This window comes from Dendrobates tinctorius, unplaced genomic scaffold (assembly GCF_039654945.1).
Source record: "Dendrobates tinctorius isolate UK_male_01 unplaced genomic scaffold, ASM3965494v1 ptg000265l, whole genome shotgun sequence".
In the NCBI taxonomy this organism is placed as follows: Eukaryota; Metazoa; Chordata; class Amphibia; order Anura; family Dendrobatidae; genus Dendrobates; species Dendrobates tinctorius.
The window spans coordinates 14,609,280-14,630,553 of record NW_027361932.1 but is presented as its reverse complement, the minus strand read 5'-3'; the positions used below and the strand labels follow the sequence as shown (position 1 = coordinate 14,630,553).

The 21,274-nt window shown below is 47.8% G+C and overlaps 1 protein-coding gene across 2 annotated transcripts in view; it reads left to right on the top strand.

Moving 5' to 3' along the window:
• LOC141069516 (tRNA (32-2'-O)-methyltransferase regulator THADA-like) overlaps positions 1 to 21,274 on the top strand; it is a 178,471-nt gene that overhangs the window by 3,616 nt on the left and 153,581 nt on the right. The window lies entirely within an intron of this gene.

Sequence of the window (21,274 nt, the reverse complement as noted above, 5' to 3'; positions counted from 1 at the left end):
AGACCGCCAAAAAATTGTAAAACGTCCTCTTTATGCAAAAATATAACAAGTTTTATTCAAAAGGGACATAAATATATACAAAATAGTTTACATCAGACATGTAGTAGGAAATAATAATAAAAGACCAATGGACAATGTTGAATCCATGGTGCAACAGTACAGGCACAATAAGGTAAATATAAACGGCAGCGGTGTCCTAATGTAAAAATACATATTACTCTCCCCATATGCAGGAAATTGTAAGAAATTGGCATATAATCATAGCAAGAAATTCAGTATGAATAATATAAAGACCAATGCCAGATATAAGTAACTATCCTGATCTAAAAAACCTACGGGGTATTAACTGACCACAACGGGAGACAAAAATCATATCATAAACCCTAAAACTAATATACTTTAATGTTAAAAAAGCCCCATGTGGGGTCACACCACAGAGTGAACACAAAAGAACAAAAAACAAAGTGCCAAAAACAATTTTGACATAAAAATGGGGATTTCCTAGGAGTCCCTGATAAAGTCTACTGCTCACACCTTCCTTGCCGCGGAGGTTGGCACCCTAGGGGGGGGGGACGTTGTGGCGCCCCGCTCAGCGATGACTCTCCCGAAGGACCCTATTCCACCCTGCAGCCACTAGGGGATCCCTTCCCCAATACTAAAGGGACCCCTAATACTATACAGAGACAATCCTATGATAAGGAAGACCCTATACCCCACAAAGATTTAAAAACATATAGCAACACATTTGGCAGTGTCATGGCGTTATGAGGTGACGAGTCAATGAGAAAATAATGCGTCCTCTTTGTAATCAGAGGATACAATGTCAAATTGATCGTTAGCACATGTATGAACTCCACTAGTTTTCACACAAGGGCCAAAGAGACAACATAAGGGGTTCACCCTAAAATATATGGTATATTTTATCCCATCAGAGAGTCAATACTTCCATGTAGTTTTGGCAACAGATATGATAAACAGCATGAGGAGTCACCCACAGATATATAGTGCATTTCATCACATTAGGGTCTAACAACCTCTGAGCCTGTGTCCACTGTATTATACAATAAACCCCGTCATATGTCAGACAGATAATGTACAGATGCCACTAGTAGACATGCTCAGATACATATATTTCAAATACTCATCGTATCACCCGCCATCTGCCAAATAGCTTATAGCGCCTCAACGCATTTCGCCCCGTCCGGGCTCATCAGGAGGCCCGATATCAACATGAATTGTGTCATGATGTGGTATAGTAGTGGACCGCCACGATATCCCCCTCGATTTAAGCATACCGCCACAGCGTCCGCCAGCCCCGGGCGCAGTTCAGGAACACACCCCTTACCCTCAATGCGCATATCCGTAGGGCGTGTGACTCACGTCTTGCGCCATAGAGCGCTATACTCGCGCCCTACCTCTCAGTGCGCATGTCATTATCATGTCTCGCGCATGTCGGCAGGGCCATGTAATGCACATCGCGCCAAAAAGCGCGATACTTACAGCCCTTCATCTCAGTGCGCATGTCATTGAACCATGTCTCGCGCCATAGAACACGACCTTCCTGTCCACAACCCGGGACTGCCTTATCACTTCCGGGTAACTATGCTATTATGTTTACCCACTCATGGCGCGCATGCTTCCGAGATCCACACAGAGTAATTGCTTCGCCAGTCTCATTTTAGTATCAGGGGCGCAGGCTCAAAATGAACCGCACCACCATGACAGGAAACGTCATTGGCCTACAGATGTCTTTTGCGCAGACTCAAATGACAAATGATAGACCCTATAGATATAAACGCCATTCGAGAATTCATACGCGCAGTGTTAGAACAAATGAGGGTTTTCTCTATTAAAGAGTTTTTTTAGACCATATGTCATTGACATAATAGATAATTGTATATTCTGATAAAAATTCGCATAAATCATTATATATCATATAGCTCCTCTTGGAGACGCTATGTTTGCCTCCTTCATATCCATGAGAATTTTATCTAGATACCTTTAAAGATAGTTGTGTACTTTGATATATATTCACATGAGTCATTGTATATCCAAAAATCATCTTGGAAACCTTATATTTATCTATTTATCGGTTGAGATGGTCACATATTGCGGGATATCCAGTCCTATGCGGTATTGAGGGGAAAATAATAACCAAAAATTTTTTCATGGTAAATCCATGAGGGTCCTAACATTAGACCCTAACAAGAATTCAGAAATAGTCCAGTAATCTATAATGGTCCTGATTAAAATTATGACAAAGATTAGTGCAGAAAAATTGCTGCAAAAAAACTACTACTACCAGGCTACAGAAAGCAGGCAAAAGACAATTGTTCATGAATCCCCTTGGGTTCAAGACTCTCCATCCTAAAGATCCACTCGCATTCCCTTTTAAGGATAGTTTTGTCCGTATTCCCCCCTCGGGGGTTAACATTAACTACCTCGATTTTCGTAAACTTAACATCAGCGAGGCAACTGTTATGGACAGATTGCATGTGTTTCGCCAGTGGGGTATTCCTTCCATTCCTAATGTCCCCCATATGCTCACCCACTCTTCGTCTAAATTCCCTTTTGGTCTTGCCTATATAGTCCTTTGGGCAAGAACATGTAGCCAAATAGACCACCCCAGTAGTCTTACAATTTGAAAAATTACGTTGGCAAAATGTCTTTCCCGTGGCTGAGCTACAGAAGGACTTATTAGGTCTCATCCACTTGCACATGCTACAATCATCACACTTAAAGAAACCAAGTTTCCTGTCAAGCCATGTACCCTTCATTGCCGATCTCTTATATTGACTGTGCACCAGCATGTCCCTTAAGGACTTCCCTTTCCTGAAGGAGATGTTGGGACGTTCACCTACCAGATCTTTAATATCAGGGTCTAGCCTCAGAATGTCCCAATGTTTTGTCAATACTCTTCTCACTTCTTGATGTTTAGCGTCAAACGTATCTATGATCCTCAAAGTGTCTGATGTATCCTTCTCCATACATTTCTGTAGGAGTTGCTGCCTATCTGCTCTTTCCGCAAACTTAAAAGCTGTATCAAGAACCTGTGTCGGATAGCCCTTTTCTCTGAACCTATTATACATGTCCCCAGCTTGACTATAAAAGAGGTCGTTTCTCGAGCAGTTTCTCCTCAGTCTGAGGAACTGGCCCTTGGGAATTCCTGTCTTCAGAGGAATTGGGTGGAGACTCTGCCAATGAAGCAGACTGTTGGTACTTGTTGGTTTGCGGTGGATTCTCGTGGAGATAGTCCCAAAAGATTCCCTCCTGACTTTAACATCCAAAAAGGCCAGTTCTTCCTTCTCAATTTCAGAAGTGAGTCTGAGAATTACATAATTATGATTCAATTCACTTGCAAACGCTTCAAATTGCTCCTTCATCCCTGACCATACGACATAGACATCATCTATATAGCGATACCACATAGAGATGTACTCTTGCCACCACTCATTCTCACCTCCGACCACGATAGTTTCCTCCCACCAGCCCAGGAACAGATTTGCGTACGACGGGGCACAGGGACTCCCCATCGCAGTGCCCCTAAGCTGGTGGAAGTACTTCCCATCGAAGGTGAACATATTATGCGTAAGTGTGAAATTGAGAAGGGATGACACAAAGCTGTTATGCTTTCTACAAGCTACTGATCTCTGCTGAAAAAAGTGTTCCACACTTCTGATTCCTTCCTGGTGCGGAATGCTACTGTATAAGGCCTCTATATCGAATGATGCCAGCCAAGTTCCCTCTTCAAGATAGATACCCTCTAGTTTCTTTGTGGGGTATAGGGTCTTCCTTATCATAGGATTGTCTCTGTATAGTATTAGGGGTCCCTTTAGTATCGGGGAAGGGATCCCCTAGTTGCTGCAGGGTGGAATAGGGTCCTTAGGGAGAGTCCTCGCTGAGCGGGGGGGCGCCACAATGTCCCCCCCCCCAGGGTGCCAACCTCCGCGGCAAGGAAGGTGTGAGCAGTAGACTTTATCAGGGACTCCTAGGAAATCCCCATTTTTATGTCAAAATTGTTTTGGGCACTTTGTTTTTTGTTCTTTTTTGTTCACTCTGTGGTGTGACCCCACATGGGGCTTGTTTTTAACTTTAAAGTATATTAGTTTTAGGGGTTTTTTTTATATGATTTTTGGTTTGAGACCCTTCTATACTATTTATTCAGAGTTTTGCTAGCAATTCGGAATTGGAATGGCCAGTTTTCTGACAGGTCCGGTGAATTCGGATACATGGCTGGAAGATGCAAACCAGGCATTCAATATTAGTGGCACTCAAGAGTCTAGCACTGGCCCACTAGCACTTAAGAATTTGTTCAATGAAGTTTATGGTGGCTATAAAGAATACCTAAAATCCTGGTGGGAGATAAGGACATTAGAGAACGATCTGAAAAATCAGATTGTACCAAGAGGACTTAGGATTAAAGGGCATGTCACACTAAGAGATATCGCTAGCAATATCGCTATAACTAGTGACGTTATAGCGATATTGCTAGCGATATCGCTGTGTCTGATACTTACCTACGACCCGCTCCCCCGCTGTTTATCGCTGATCGCGCGAGAACGTCCTGGACTGTTTTTCGTCGTCAGCTTCCTGCGGCGCTTCCTGCTGTGAGGACGAGCGACGCGTGGAGCCGGGCGGGAGGACGCAGGATCGCCTGGTGTGACAGGTAAGTATCGACCCCCGTCCCCAGCGATGTCGCTGGTGAGATCTGCCTGTGTGGCAGCTCACTAGCGACCACTTAGCGATGTACCAGCGATCCTGACCGCGTCATATCGCTGGTCGGGATCGCTGGTACATCGCTAAGTGTGACAGTACCTTAACATCAGTCCCTCCCAAAGAATTGCTTCTCCTGAGTTGTTGAACATATGGACAAAGGAATCCATTGAGTCATCGATAAGGTTTATGCAAATCTTATTAGCAGAAGAAAGGAGGGTTTTTGAGAAATCTACTAGCCAACTCAATAAACTAATTGAGCGAGTACTTAAACGTAAAACAGATTCTGACTTTGCCAGGAGGGAGGGACTCTAAAGGCCCTTTTACATTTAGCGATGCACCAGCGATCCAACCAGCGATCCGACCCGGTCAGGATCGCTGGTGCATCGCTAAATGATCGCTAGTGAGCTTTCACACAGAAAGCTCTTACAGCGATGCAGCAGCAATGCAGCGCACGATACTCACCTTTCACACACAGCGATTAAGACGTCCTCCCGCCCGCCTCCACGCGTCGCTCGTCGTCAAAGCAGGAAGCTGACGACGAGAAATGGAGCCGGACATTCTCGCGCGATCAACGATAACCAGCGGGGGAGCCGGTCGGAGGTAAGTATCACACAAAATCGGTGACGTTATAGCGATATCGCTAGCGATATCGCTATGTGTAAAACCCCCTTTACAAACCTCTGTGGAGAGATACCAGGCCCTTTTGAAGGAAATAAAACACCTACAGTTCCAAAGGGATCTGAGGGACGTCAGTGAGAATCAGGTCTTTAATTTTCAAACAGAAAGACAGTCAGAGGCATCATCCTCGGACTTGGAGACCTCGTACACAGAGAGAAGAAAATACACCTGGTAGTGTATCATTTTTTAGAGGTACCTTCCCTAAACAAAGATGGCAGGGTGGAAGAGGGAGAAAAAGGGGGAGGGGGGCATACAGAGGTGGTATGAGACCACAAATGTCTCATTCAATATCGAATACATCATCAGTACCTGTAGGTCCTTCCTCTGTGGCCCCCTCTTCTACTATACCCTCATTCTCCTCTTTTTTGGAACATGGTGCGAGGGCAGGCTATCATCTAAGAACTCGGTTCAACTAATTAGGGGTCAAATCTTAAATCTGTCCTCGCATATCCTGACCAGGGAGGAATTTAATGTGCTATCAAGAGGGTTAAATTTTGTGCCTACAAATAGTTACAATTGTTTTGAGTGGGTTAAGGACCTCAACCTGTTCTGCAGAAAATTAAAATGGAAACAATTCTTTAGACATAATGACCGGGAAGAGTGCTATAGACAGGGCCTTAATGATGAGGACATTGAAGGCTATGAAGCACTTGTGGGCCTCCTCAGAGAGAATGATAATATCCCAGAGGATGGTAAGGGTCCCTTTACCATTTTAAAAAATAAGAGCGAAAAGATGCCTCCACAAGGTGACACCAAGAATATCGACATATTCGCACTACTAGTTGAGAGAGATCTCAAAAGGATTAATAAAAGATCTGAATGGGAGGATGAGGAGAATTTGTCGGCGGAGGAACGAGATGCCCTCCTGGGTCTCAAGAGAAATGATCATTTGATCATAAAATCATCTGATAAAGGTGGAAATCTTGTGATTATGAACCAAGTGGAATATCGCAAGATGTGTCTAAATATTCTGCAGGACATATCTACCTATGAGGTACTGTACTTAAGACTAGCCCACTAGTGGAATATAGGGCAGAGCTCAGGACAATAGTTGAGGAGACTCTTTCGGATAGATTAATTTTGAAAACTGAATTTGACTTCTTATTACCGAAGGTTCCGGTGGTGGCGACTTTTTATGCACTTCCTAAAGTGCACAAGGGTCTAGACCCATTAAATGGACGTCCAATAGTGTCAGGGGTGGACTCCCTGATACAAAATTGTGGGGTCTACGTAGATCAGATCATGCGTCCCTTTGTTGTCTCTGTTCCGTCATATCTTAGAGACACATCAGATCTACTACTGAAACTAGAGGGTATCTATCTTGAAGAGGGAACTTGGCTGGCATCAATCGATATAGAGGCATTATACAGTAGCATTCCGCACCAGGAAGGAATCAGAAGTGTGGAACACTTTCTTCAGCAGAGATCAGTAGCTTGTAGAAAGCATAACAGCTTTGTGTCATCCCTTCTCAATTTCACACTTACGCATAATGTGTTCACCCTCGATGGGAAGTACTTCCACCAGCTCAGGGGCACTGCGATGGGGAGTCCCTGTGCCCCGTCGTACGCAAATCTGTTCCTGGGCTAGTGGGAGGAAACTATCGTGTTCAGAGGCGATAATAAGTGGTGGCAAGAGTACATCTCTATGTGGTATCGCTATATAGATGATGTTTGTCATATGGTCAGGGATGAAGGAGCAATTTGAAGCATTTGTAAGTGAATTGAATCATAATGATGTAAATCTCAGATTCACTTCTGAAATTGAGAAGGAAGAACTGGCCTTTTTGGATGTTAAAGTCAGGAGGGGGGGCGGGGCCTAGCTTTTGATGTGAGAAGTCGGGTGGCTGTGCTTCTCTGCCACCATTAGCCTCAATTATCCTGCACAGAGCCCGAACCAGCTAATTCCTTTACCAGGATCAGATGTCTGAAGGTCCCAGGAGTCAGGGGCGAGCTTCTGCCAGACACAGAGAGACAGACATGGGCCGCAAAAGGCAGAAAGATGTCGGAGCCTACAGCAGTGCCTCAGTCCAAGATGGTGCTGAGAGAGAGGAGGAGGCGGGAAGAATAAACACAGCCTTTGCACAGAGGCTGGAAGTCTCAGCCCGGCTGAACAGGTATGTGAGGGGCATAGAGACAGATGAAGAAGGAAATGGAGGGAGTGAGAAGCACAGAGATGAGGAGGAAGACAATGAGGAGATGCCTGTGCTGAATGCAGAGCTGGAGCAGGAGGAAGAGGGGGATGGTGACACTGTGCAGTTAGCTGAAAGTGCAGATGTAGCAGAGCCCACCCTGCGGGATGTATTCCAAGCTGTCGTATACTGCAAGACTGCCTTAACTTCTCTAACAAAGCAGGTGAATTGCTTGAAAAAAGAAATGGGAGGCATAAAACATCTATGCAGAAAGTTACAGCCAGATTAACTGAGGTGGAGGACAGAGTTGGTGTAACAGAAGATCACTTAACCTCAGTGCAAAAGACACAACAACAGCACACTCAGAGGATCACGGTAGTAGCCAATAAAAATGATGACCTGGAAAACCGGTCACGTAGGAACAATTTGCGTATTGTGGGCATCCCTGAGAGAGCTGAGGGTGCTGACCCCACAGCCTTTATTGAAACCTGGCTGCTGGACAAGTTTGGTGCTGATAACTTGTCGAGAGTGTTTGCGGTGGAGCGTGCCCATCGCGTACCCATGAGACTCCCAGTGCCGGGAGATGGACCTCGCACGATGCTAGCCAGAATCCTGAATTGCAGAGACAGGGACACTATCTTACGAAAGGCTGGAAAGTTGACAGATCTTAACCTGGAGGGCAAACGAATCGAAATATACCCGGATTACTCAGCCGAGGTGCAAAAGTTGCGACTGCGGTATGGCGAAGTGAAGAAACAGCTCCGCTCTTTGCATTTGAAATACTCTACAATTTATCCTGCTAAATTAAGAGTGGAAGCTTTTGGAAAGGTAATTTTTTTCCCGTCACCGGTTGAGGCTGCTTCGTGGTTGGAGCGCAACCGGAGCAAATTGAGAGAAGATAATGGCAATATGACCACATGACCCTGCTAGACTGATCACTGGACAGGGTTGTGGCGCTGCTTTACTCTGCGAAATAGGAGCGTAGAGGAGGGGGAGAACTCCCCACTGGGATCTACGTATTATGGTTAATTGTTTGACTAATGGTTCGGGACTAGGCATACTGTTGACAATATGGCGGAGAGGCTGCCAATGATGGAGGAGGACATGACGCATGTTGAAGTGCGGAATACTGAGAAGTTGCTCAGGTTCTTTGAGCTCCCACTCTCACATTGGGGAGAGAGTGACAACTGCAAAAGGGGAAGGGTGGGGGGAGGGGAAGCGGAGAGGGATGGGGGGAGGTGGGTGGGGCGGATTTGTAGGGAGATGGGGGTTTTCATGCTGTTTGACCGGGTATGATTGGGACCACAATGTAATGATGTTACTTGATGATGATGGATTGTTCTTTCTAATGCACAATGAGTAACCGTACTGTTCGGATGTTAAGTTGGAATGTGCGTGGTATATCTGATAAGGTTAAGAGGGCGGCTGTTCTGAATCATATCAAATCCTGTGAACCTATGATCGCGTGCTTGCAGGAGACACATCTCACTAGAGACACTATGCACTGGTTGTCAAGAGCCTGGATGCTAAAGACATATCATTCTACTTATTCCTCGTACTCCAGGGGGGTGTCAGTCCTAATACACAAAAACACACATTATGAAGAGCTGGAAGTGTATGTAGACAGTGAAGGGCAGTATGTATGGATTGCTTGCAGATTGTTCGGACACAAAATGATTTTAGTGGCTTTATATATCCCTCCACCTTACTCTAAAAAGAAACTACAAGCAGTACTGGAACTGACGGGCAGATGGGGGGAGACTCCGTTGTTGATTATGGGAGATGTTAACAACACTATGAATGATTATTGGGATAAAGTAAGACCGGCAGGTACGGAAGCTGGACAGGACAGGATGACTGCCTTTGGCAAGTATGTAGGGGAACTTGGGCTGGTAGATCTGTGGAGAGTACGAAATGAGGGTAAGAGGACTTTTTCATGTCATTCGGCAACACATGGAACACTGTCGAGGATAGACCTGGCTTTGGGGGATACCGCTATGGACAGGATGGTGGGGGAGGTGGAATACCTACAAAGGACTCTCTCGGATCATGGACCTATGGTGGTCACGCTTCTGGTGAGATCTGCTCAGGGTCAGAGGGGAGGTTGGCGTTTTCACCCGACGTGGCTTAAAGTGGTGGACATGGGTGGCATAACCAAAGAGCTAGAGCACTTCTTCCAAATGAACGAAGGGAGTACTGAGGCCACAACGGTATGGGATGCCATGAAGGCGTTTACGAGGGGACTTTTTGTAAGTGAGATTGCGAGGTGTAAGACCAAAACTAAATTGGCAGATCAACAAATAAAGGATGACCTGACAAGAGCGGAGGCAGACATGATTTTGGTGCCAACGAGTGAAGCTCACAATAGACTAAAATTGGCTCAGGAGGCAGTTGATAAACTGCACATGATGCAAGCTGAGAGGAAAAGGGCATTTCAGCAAGCCCAATTCTTTGAAGAAGGAGAGAGAGTGGGTCACTTGTTGGCGGTGATATCTGCGGCACAAAGGGAGTCTTCCAGGGTGTATAAACTGAAAGATCAAACAGGGGCGACTCTGACAGACACAAAGGACATACTAGAGGTCTTCAAGGCATATTACATGGCACTGTACACTTCGAGAGCACGGGACACAGAGGGGGATGTGGTGAAATTTTTGGAAGGCATTTCACTACCTAAATTGTCTGAGGAAGATAGGTTGAGGTTGGAAGAACCTGTGAGTGTGGAGGAGGTGGAATGTGCAATACTGTCTATGCCCAATAACAAATCACCGGGAGCTGATGGTCTACCTAGGGAGGTGTACAGGGAGTTAGTGGAACTGCTGGCTCCGAAATTGAAATCTGTGTTTGATGAGTCTTTAGTGACGGGGGCACTGCCGAGATCAATGGAGGAAGCGGTGATAGTAGTTCTGCCGAAGGAGGGAAAAGATCCCATGGATGCGGAGTCGTACAGGCCCATTTCGTTGTTGACAACGGATGTCAAAATACTCGCTAAGATCCTGGCCACCCGGCTCACCGGGGTTGCGCATACCATTATACACGAGGACCCAGTAGGGCTTTATGCCTAACCGCTCCACGGCTGTTAACTTAAGAAGATTATTTCTTAATATGCAACTGCCTGCTGATAATGGTGGCAGGAGAATAGTGATGTCATTGGAAGCTAGGAAAGCATTTGATAGCGTGGAATGGCAATACTTATGGAAAATCATGGAACTGATGGGATTCGGCCCCGCGTTCATGGCCTGGGTGAAGTTATTGTACTCATCCCCAAAGGCGCTAGTTAAGGTGAATGGAGAACAGTCCGGGATGTTTGACTTGCATAGGGGCACAAGGCAGGGGTGTCCGCTGTCCCCGCTATTGTTCGCGGTGGCAGTGGAGCCCCTGGCGGTCAAGATCAGAGCTGAGAGGGGAGTGGTCGGATTTAAATTTGGGAAGCTGGAAGAAAAAATATCATTGTATGCCGACGACATCCTGTTGTTTTTGGAAAGTGCAGGAGAGACACTGGGGTGCGCGATGGATGTAATTAAACAATTTGGGAGCATTTCGGGACTGGAGATAAATTGGCACAAGTCTTATGTCATGGCTGTGAATAGAGCAATAGAAGCGGAGGAGATAGATGAGAGGGGGAAGCAACTCCAGCTAGTTTCACAGTTTAAATACCTAGGGATATGGGTAGCTCTTCCACTGTCCCGATTCACGGGTCTGAATTTGGTTCCTCTGCTAGAGAAATTTAAAGGGAAAATAGGTGCATGGTGCAAATTGGCTTTAACGGTAACGGGTAGAACTAACCTGATTAAGATGGTCCTTATGCCACAACTAATGTACGTTTTGCACAATTCGCCGATATGGCTACCAAAAAAACGGTTTCGGGGCATTGATTCTATCTTCAGATCCTTGATATGGGGCAAGAAGAAGGCACGGATTAAATTTGGAACTCTGCAAAAAGGAAAGGAAGAGGGAGGACTGGCCGCACCAAATCCATGGGTCTATTTCTTGGCAGTACAGGGCCAGCATGTCAGGGGATGGAGAGAGCTCGATTGTGGAGGAGCAGCTCACCGGGTGCTGGTACATGTGACGGGGAGACGCCCACTTATCCAGGGTCTAGAGGAGGGTACCTTTAAGAAACTGGGAGCACCATATCCTACCATAGGCATGATTCAGAAGGTTTGGGACACCATTAAAAGGATCAGAGGGGTGGATGAGCTGACTAGGTACTCACCGATGTGGGACAATGAGCATCTGCCGGAACTTAATAAACTGCGTCAAATGGGCAATTGGAAGGCGAAAGGAGTGAGATATGTGTGTCAGCTGCAGAGTGGAACGGACCTGAAGACCTTTGAGACATTGAGAGAGGAATTTGATTTGCCTTCGGTATGGGGGTTTCAATACTATATGCTTCGACATGCTTGGAGGACACAGTGTAGATTGGGAGCCATGACGGTTCAGGGCGACATTGTACTAGACTTTGTGTGTATGAAGGAAGGGACGAGGGGAGTTATATCGAGCATATATCATGATCTACTACACTCCTATCTGGGGGACAATCACCTCACTGAAAAGAGTAAATGGGAGAGGGAGGTGGGTACCCTCACAACACAACAATGGGAGGCTATTCTTGAATATGTCCCGAAGATCTCTCTAAGCGAGCAGGCACGGCTCTCCCAATTATATGTAATACATAGAACATACAAAACACCGCTGGTCCTATTCAGGGCGGGCTTGAGGGGAGACTCTAGCTGCCCTAGATGTGGCACAGACCAGGCCGGACTGTTACACATGTTATGGTCGTATCCGCGGCTGGTGGCATACTGGCTGGTCGTTATCAACAAAATTGAGAGAGCTTATGCATGTACGCTCGACAGGAATCCAGTGCTGTGTGTTTTGGGGGAGGTGGATGGGATACCTGTCTCAGAACATTACAAAGTGGCAATAGCGAGGTTGCTGTATGTGGCACGCAAACTAATAGCACGAAAATGGAATGATTCGGAACCCCCCACTAGGAGGGAATTTATTGCTCAGACACGTACGGTAATGCATTTAGAGGAAAGCATTTACAGGCGTAGGCATGGTGAAAGAACTTTCGAAAAAATATGGTCCGCCTGGATGGCGGTGATATGATTGCTAAGACTCTCAAGTATACCCGGCATAAGGAGTATTGGGGGAGGGGTGGATGGCTTTGATTGTATTACTACAAGATATGTGAATTGTTACATGTATATTGATATCCACTGTTTATTGTTTAAAATCTTTTGAAACCTAAATAAAAATAACTGGTTTAAAAAAAAAAAAAGTCAGGAGGGAATCTTTTGGGACTATCTCCACGAGAATCCACCGCAAACCAACAAGTACCAACAGTCTGCTTCATTGGCAGAGTCACCACCCAATTCCTCTGAAGAGAGGAATTGCCAAGGGCCAGTTCCTCAGATTGAGGAGAAACTGCTCGAGAAACGACCTCTTACTCTGTCGCCTCATTGGGGGACACACAACCATGGGTGTTATGCTGCTGTCCACTAGGAGGCGACACTATGCATAATCTGAAAAAGATTAACTATGGCTCCTCCTCTGCAGTATACACCCCTGGACGGCGTCAGCCTTCTCCAGTTTTTGCTTAGTGTCGCAAGGAGGCACACCTAAGGATTTTTTTTTCCGTTTTTTTCTTCCGGAATACAGATGAAGAAAAGTGGGTCTCCAGCGACACTCCCGGCATGGCTCCTTCCTTGGCCCCTTTTTTTAGGGGTGCCCAGTTGAAGTTGAGATGGCGGTTCCCCATGTCGCTCCTTCCCCAGTCCCTCAGGTACTGGTCCGAAGTTGAGATCCCCCTCCTTCCCCAACCCCTTTGGGGTCTGGGTTGAGGTTGAGGCGAGGATGAAGACCCCCTGACGGTGACAGACGCACCCTCCCTAATCCCCCTCAGGGGGCATTAGGTTGAGATGTCTCAGGTAGGGTCAGAGAACAGGCAGCATTCTGCAGCATCCAGGGAACCCAGACCAATTGTGGGATCCCGCTGGGGCCGGGGGAAGGTGCAGGCAGACATGGCACATCAGAGACAGGGCTCTCTGCGCCCCTGTCTCTGCAGCAGCAGTGGCTCCATAGCGCTTCAGGGGGACCCCCCATACAGGCACCGCTACCCCTGCTGACCCCACCGCTAGCCAGTCGCCCATTCCGGGGGGGTCTGGTGCAGATCCGACCCCCTCCCGGACTACCGCGCCGCCCTGGAGCCCTCCTGGGCATCAGGTCTCTAATTGAGACCGCGACTTCGGCCTAGTTGAAGCCGCCGCCTTTTTCCCCGCCCCCCCCGCCCACCCCCCGGATGACTAATATGACACTATAGTGTCATAGAAGGGGCGAATCGAGACAGAAAGGGCGCGTTTTTACATAGCCCTGCGCGCCCTTTTCAGCTCTCCGCCCCCTTCTTCTTCTCCTCAGCGTCCCGGTGGCCATTTTTTCTGGCTGCAGGCCATACCTGACAACGGACGCCTTCAGCAGGGAAGAGAGCCACAGCAGTCTCCGGGGGGCACAGAACTGTGATTTGTCGGCGCTGGACCTAGGGGCACACTGGTGGGGTAAGATCACAGCTGGGTTCTCTTTACTCAAGCTGTGAATCTATATTATCTATAAGGCTCTCTGTGGGTTTCCTCTGCATAGCCACCCCTGTAGGGTCCCTGATAACCAGCCTCTGTGCACTATGCCGGGCTCAAGAAAGAGAACCAGGCAGGACTGTTTTTATGCATTCTGCACAGCCTGCAAAACCACTCTCCCCAGTGGCAGCACGTATCCGCACTGCCGGGATTGCATCCAGAACTCTGGGTCAGAACCCCAGGGAGTCCCTACCAATGCTTCAGTGTCAGATACCATGCCGGAATGGGCTATTCAGATGTCGCAGTCTATGACACAGTCCATAGATAACCTAACCGCTACATTGCTGCAAGCTCTGCAGGGTCATGTCTCGGCTATGAACGTTACCCAGCAAAAGGACAGCTTGTCTCAGGAACATGCTGTTTCCGACACAGACGTAAGCGGACCCACAGGTCGCGGTCACCTGCGCCGTCCTATAGCACACGGTCATCCCCTTCCAGGGAGAGACACCGTCATTCCAGGTCAACTAGAGAGTCCCCTATCAGAGACAGACAATGCAGTTCACCACAGCGATCCCCGACCACAGAAGACCCCCGCCCCAGTCCGCCCACCAGGGAACGCCTTAGCGATACGCAAGATTTGAAAGTAATCTGTGACTCCGACTCAGACAACGAAATGGAGAGGACTGTGGTACCTTGTCCCCCTAGCAATACAGCGCTAGTTGAGGACATAATCTCTGCCATCCATCGGGTGCTGGAAATTTCAGAGCCAGCCCCGGAAGCCCCAGAACATAAGATTTGCTTCGAAAGTGTTCTGAAACCACCTAAGGTCTTCCTTAATCACCATGAGTTTCAAACTATACTTACTAAGCAGTTTTCACAGCCTGAGAAAAAATTTGCCAATCGCAAATATTTGGAAGCAAAGTACTCCTTCTCACAGAAGGACACCAAACAGTGGACAGATCCATCCGAAGTGGACCCCCCCGGTATCTAGACTAGCAGCACAGGCCCTACTCTCACTGCCAGATAGCTCAACCCTCAGGGACGCAGAAGACCAACATGTAGAACGCATGGCTCGTTCCATTTTCGAAGCGGCAGGGGCCTCCCTGGCCCCTGCGTTCGCTTCCAGTTGGACAGCCAAGGCCATCCTGGCTTGGGCCAAAAAACTGCAGGAGGGTCTTCAAGCATCAAATACCGGGCTCTCGGACCAAGCGGTTCAAATAGCAGTGGTAGCAGACTACATGCTTCATGCAGCCCTAGACTCAGCAAGAGGTCTAGCGGGGATAGCGGCAAACGCCATTACGATTCGGCGTATCCTCTGGCTGCGGGAATGGAAAGCGGATGCGGCTTCAAAGAAGTCCCTCACGCATCTTCCGTACCTTAGTGGAAGGCTTTTCGGCGAAAAGTTGGACACAATGATATCGAATGCCGCTGGGGGTAAGAGTACCTCTCTCCCTCAACTGAAACCTAAACGCACGTTTAAACGGAGAAAGCAAACATGATTCCGATCCTTTCGGAACTCTTCGGGCTGGTCCGTCTCGCGCCCAGCGCAAAATCGTAACCGCTCTCCACGCAGGGACAACCCACGGACGGCGCAGAGACCGGACAGGACTTGGCAGTCGAAAGCAGGCCAAGCGAAACTCAAGGGAGGAAAACCTCAGAACTTCGCTTCATCATGACTCACGAACTCCGGAAGACATCCCACCAGTAGGCGGGCGACTTCTTCTCTTTCAGCAAGTCTGGCTGCCTATTACAGAAGACAGGTGGGTCAGGGAAATAGTGTCTTTCGGATACAAGATAGAGTTCACTTCCACTCCACCGAACCGGTTCTTCCTCTCTGTTCCACCAACACCACCAGACAAGGCTTGTGCCTTCCACCAAGCGGTCTTCTCTCTCCTTCAAGCAGGAGTCGTAGTGCCGGTTCCCGCGAACGAAAGATTCCAAAGGTTCTACTCCAATCTCTTTGTAGTTCCCAAGACAGGAGGCAGCGTCCGGCCCATACTAGACCTAAAACAGCTCAACAAATATGTACGGGTCCGTCAGTTCCGCATGGAGTCCCTCCGGTCCATCATAACATCCATGGAGCAGGGAGAATACCTTGCCTCCATAGACATACAAGACGCATATCTGCACATACCAATTGCTCCCGCCCATCAAAGGTTTCTCATGTTCGCGATCAACCAAAACCACTACCAGTTTGTCGCGCTCCCGTTCGGACTCGCCACGGCTCCAAGAATGTTTACCAAGGTCATGGCAGCCACCATGGACGTTCTACACTCCAGAGGCATTCTAGTCGTTCCGTACCTGGATGTCCTTCTCATCAAGTCTTCCACCTTCAAGGACTGCGAGGTCAGTGTCTCAATCACAATAGACACACTGAGTCATCTGGGATGGTTAGTCAACCTACAAAAATCGACTACCCCGAGTCAGACTCTAACCTTTCTGGGGATGTTATTCGACACCTCCAGGGGTCTGGTACTCCTTCCCAAGGACAAGACACTGGCCCTCCGTCTGGGAGTTCGCACACTCCTCCGCAATTTTCCACGATCTCCGGTTTGCCGTGAGAGTCCTCGGCAGGATGTCAGCAGCAATGGAGGCAGTGCCATTTGCCCAGTTTCACCTCAGACCTCTTCAACTAGCCATCCTCAGATCTTGGAACAGGAACCCCTTCTCCCTCGACAGGGAGTTCAGGATGACATCGTCAACCAGGAGGTCCCTACATTGGTGGCTCAAGCCAACTTCGCTTGCAAAAGTAAAAAAACCCCTTTCTCTCAGGTCAATGGAAGGTCCTGACCACCGATGCAAGCCTAACAGGTTGGGGTGCGGTGCACCTACATCACAGGGCACAAGGCAAGTGGTCAACAATGGAAGCGACCTTGCCCATCAATATCCTGGAAATCCGGGCCATCTTCCTGGCACTGAGAGCCTTTCGTCACTTGCTTGCAGTCTCTCACATACGGATACAGTCGGACAATGCCACGGCGGTGGCATATGTGAATCACCAAGGCGGGACCCGCAGCGCCCAGGCGATGAGAGAAGTGGCACATATCCTCCACTGGGCGGAAGACATGAGGTCGGTACTCTCTGCGGTACACATTCCGGGTGTGGAAAACTGGGAAGCCGACTTCCTCAGCAGGCAAGGAATGGACTCGGGGGAATGGTCTCTCCACCCCGAGATTTTTTACCAGATCTGTCAACGCTGGGTAACCCCGGATGTGGACCTAATGGCATCCCATCTCAATGCCAAGGTCTCCAATTTCATGGCCAGGACACACGACCCGCGGTCGCTCGGAGCGGATGCCCTTGTCTAGGACTTGACCCAGTTCCAGCTCCTGTACATTTTTCCACCCCTCCCCCTGATCTCCAGGGTCGTGAGGAAGATCAAACAAGAGGGATTTCCAACCATCCTGATCGCGCCGGACTGGCCCAGACATACATGGTACGCCGACATCGTACAACTTACAGCAGACGCCCCCTGGCGTCAGCCCGACCGTCACGACCTTCTGTCACAAGATCCGTTCTACCATCAGAATTCAGGGGCTCTCAATTTGACGGCATGGCCCTTGAAACCTGGATTCTAACCCAGGCAGGGTTCTCACCGGATGTCATTGCGACCATGATCAGGGCAAGGAAGCCAGCCTCCGCCAAGATTTATTATCGTACCTGGAGAGCTTTCTTTTCCTGGTGCGAATCTCACGGACAGGTCCCACTCCCTTATTCCCTCCCTAGGTTTCCTTCAATCGGGCCTAGACGCCAAGCTATCCCTAGGCTCGCTTAAGAGTCAGGTGTCAGCGCTTTCAGTCCTTTTTAAAAGGCGCATTGCTACCAAACCGCAAGTAAGAACTTTTCTCCAGGGAGTTTCCCGATTGGTTCCCCCATACTGACGTCCACTGGAAGCGTGGGACCTCAACCTGGTCCTGACAGCATTGCAAGCACCATCCTTCAAACACCTTAAAGAAGTCCCAATCTGCATTCTGTCACAGAAAGTGGTTTTTCTAGTGGCAATCACCTCGCTACGCAGAGTGTCTGAATTGTCAGCACTTTCCTGCAGACGGCCTTTCCTAGCTTTTTACCAGGACAAGGTGGTTCTCCGTACTGTACCATCCTTCCTTCCGAAGGTTGTGTCCACCTTTCACCTCAATGAGGAAATCTCACTGCCATCCCTTTGTCTGGTTCCGGTTCATAGAGTGGAGAAGGCTCTGCATACGCTTGACCTCGTCAGAGCATTGCGGATTTACGTGTCCAGGACTGCACCCTTCCGGAAGTCTGATTCCCTCTTCATTCTTCCGGAAGGAGGTCGCAAGGGCCTGCCGACTTCCAAGGCTACCCTTGCCAGGTGGATCAAGTCCACCATACATGAGGCCTACCGACTTAACAGTTCCCCTCTTCCGGCCGGTATCACAGCACACTCTACGCGGGCAGTAGGGGCCTCCTGGGCCATTCGGCACCAGGCTTCAGCACAACAAGTGTGCAAGGCGGCCACTTGGACTAGCCTACACACGTTTACGAAACACTACAGTGTTCATACCCAGTCCTCAGCGGACGCGAGCCTGGGTAGACGGGTTCTGCAGGCGGCAGTGCCCCAAGTTTAGGGTCCTGCTAGCACAATATTCGTCCATTGCTTCCCACCCAGGGACTGCTTTGGGGCGTCCCATGGTTCTGTGTCCCCCAATGAGGCGACAGAGTAAAGGAGATTTTTGTGTACTCACCGTAAAATCTCTTTCTCTTAGCCTCTAATTGGGGGACACAGCTACCACCCTGTTGCCCTTACGGGCCGTTGTGACGGTTGAGTTCTCATATTGTTCTTTGAGCTCGTACATAGTGGCCTTCTTACAGGCATGGTTATGTTGTTTCTGTTATGTTCCTCCTAATGTTTTTGCACAAAACTGGACAAGTCTGACAGGGGTGTATACTGCAGAGGAGGAGCCATAGTTAATCTTTTTCAGATTATGCATAGTGTCGCCTCCTAGTGGACAACAGCATAACACCCATGGTTCTGTGTCCCCCAATTAGAGGCTAAGAGAAAGTGATTTTACGGTGAGTACACAAAAATCTCCTTTTTATAGTCAAGCTGGGGACATGTATAATAGGTTCAGAGAAAAGGGCTATCCGACACAGGTTCTTGATACAGCTTTTAAGTTTGCGGAAAGAGCAGATAGGCAGCAACTCCTACAGAAACGTATGGAGAAGGATACATCAGACACTTTGAGGATCATAGGTACGTTTGACGCTAAACATCAAGAAGTGAGGAGAGTGTTGGCAAAACATTGGGACATTCTGAGGCTAGACCCTGATATTAAAGATCTGGTAGGTGAACGTCCCAACATCTCCTTCAGGAAAGGGAAGTCCTTAAGTGACATGCTGGTGCACAGTCAATGTAAGAGACCGGCAATGAAGGGTACATGGCGTGACAGGAAACCTCTTGGTTTCTTTAAGTGTGGTGATTGTAGCATGTGCAAGTGGATGAGACCTAATAAGTCCTTCTGTAGCTCAGCCACGGGAAAGACATTTTACCATCGTGATTTTTCAAATTGTAAGACTACTGGGGTGGTCTATTTGGCTACATGTTCTTGCCCAAAGGACTATATAGGCAAGACCAAAAGGGAATTTAGACGAAAAGTGGGTGAGCATATGGGGGACATTAGGAATGGAAGGGATACGCCACTGGCGAAGCACATGCAATCTGTCCATAACAGTTGCCTCGCTGATGTTAAGTTTACGATCATCGAGGTAGTTAATGTTAACCCCCGAGGGGGGAATACGGACAAAATTATCCTTAAAAGGGAATGAGAGTGGATCTTTAGGATGGAGAGTCTTGAACCCAAGGGGATTAATGAACAATTGTCTTTTTTTTTTGCAGCAATTTTTCTGCACTAATCTTCGTCATAATTTTAATCAAGACCATTATAGATTACTGGACTATTTCTGAATTCTTGTTAGGGTCTAATGTTAGGACCCTCTCGGATTTACCATGAAAAAATTTTTGGTTATTATTTTCCCCTCAATACCGCATAGGACTGGATATCCCGCAATATGTGACCATCTCAACCGATAAATAGATAAATATATGGTCTCTAAGATGATTTTTGGATATACAATGACTCATGTGAATATATATCAAAGTACACAACTATCTTTAATGGTAATGGTATCTAGATAAAATTCTCATGGAGATAAGGAGTCAAACATAGCGTCTCCAAGAGGAGCTATATGATATATAATGATTTATGCGAATTTTTATCAGAATATACAATTATCTATTATGTCAATGACATATGGTCTAAAAAAATCTCTTTAATAAATAGAGAAAACCCTCATTTGTTCTAACACTGCGCGTATGAATTCTCGAATGGCGTTTATATCTATGGGGTATATCATTTGTCATTTGAGTGTGCGCAATCGCAATAACAGATGTAGGCCAATGACGTTTCCTGTCATGGTGGTGCGGTTCTTTTTGAGCCTGCGCCCCTGATACTAAAATGAGACTGGCGAGGCAATTACTCTGTGTGGATCTCGGGAGCATGTGCGCCATGAGTGCGTAAACATAATAGCATAGTTACCCGGAAGTGATAAGGCAGTCCCGGGTTGTGGACAAGAAGGTCGTGTTCTAAGGCGCGAGACATGGTTCAATGACATGCGCACTGAGATGAAGGGCTGTAAGTATTGCGCTTTTTGGCGCGAGATGTGCATTACATGGCCCTGCCGACATGCGCGAGACATGATAATGACATGAGAGGTAGGGCGTGAGTATAGCGCTCTATGGCGCAAGACGTGAGTCACACGCCCTACGGACATGCGCATTGAGGGTAAGTGGTGTGTTCCTGAACTGAGTCCGGGGCTGGCGGACGCTGTGGCGGTATGCTTAAATCGAGGGGGATATCGTGGCGATCCAGCTACTATACCACATCAGGACACAAGTCATGTTGATATCGGGCCTCCTGATGAGCCCGGACGGGGCGAAACGCGTTGAGGCGCTATAAGCTATTTGGCAGATGGCGGGTGATACGATGAGTATTTGAAATATATGTATCTGAGCATGTCTACTAGTGGCATCTGTACATTATCTGTCTGACTTATGATGGGGTTTATTGTATAATACAGTGGACACAGGCTCAGAGGTTGTTAGACCCTAATGGGATGAAATGCACTATATATCTGTGGGTGACTCCTCATGCTGTTTATC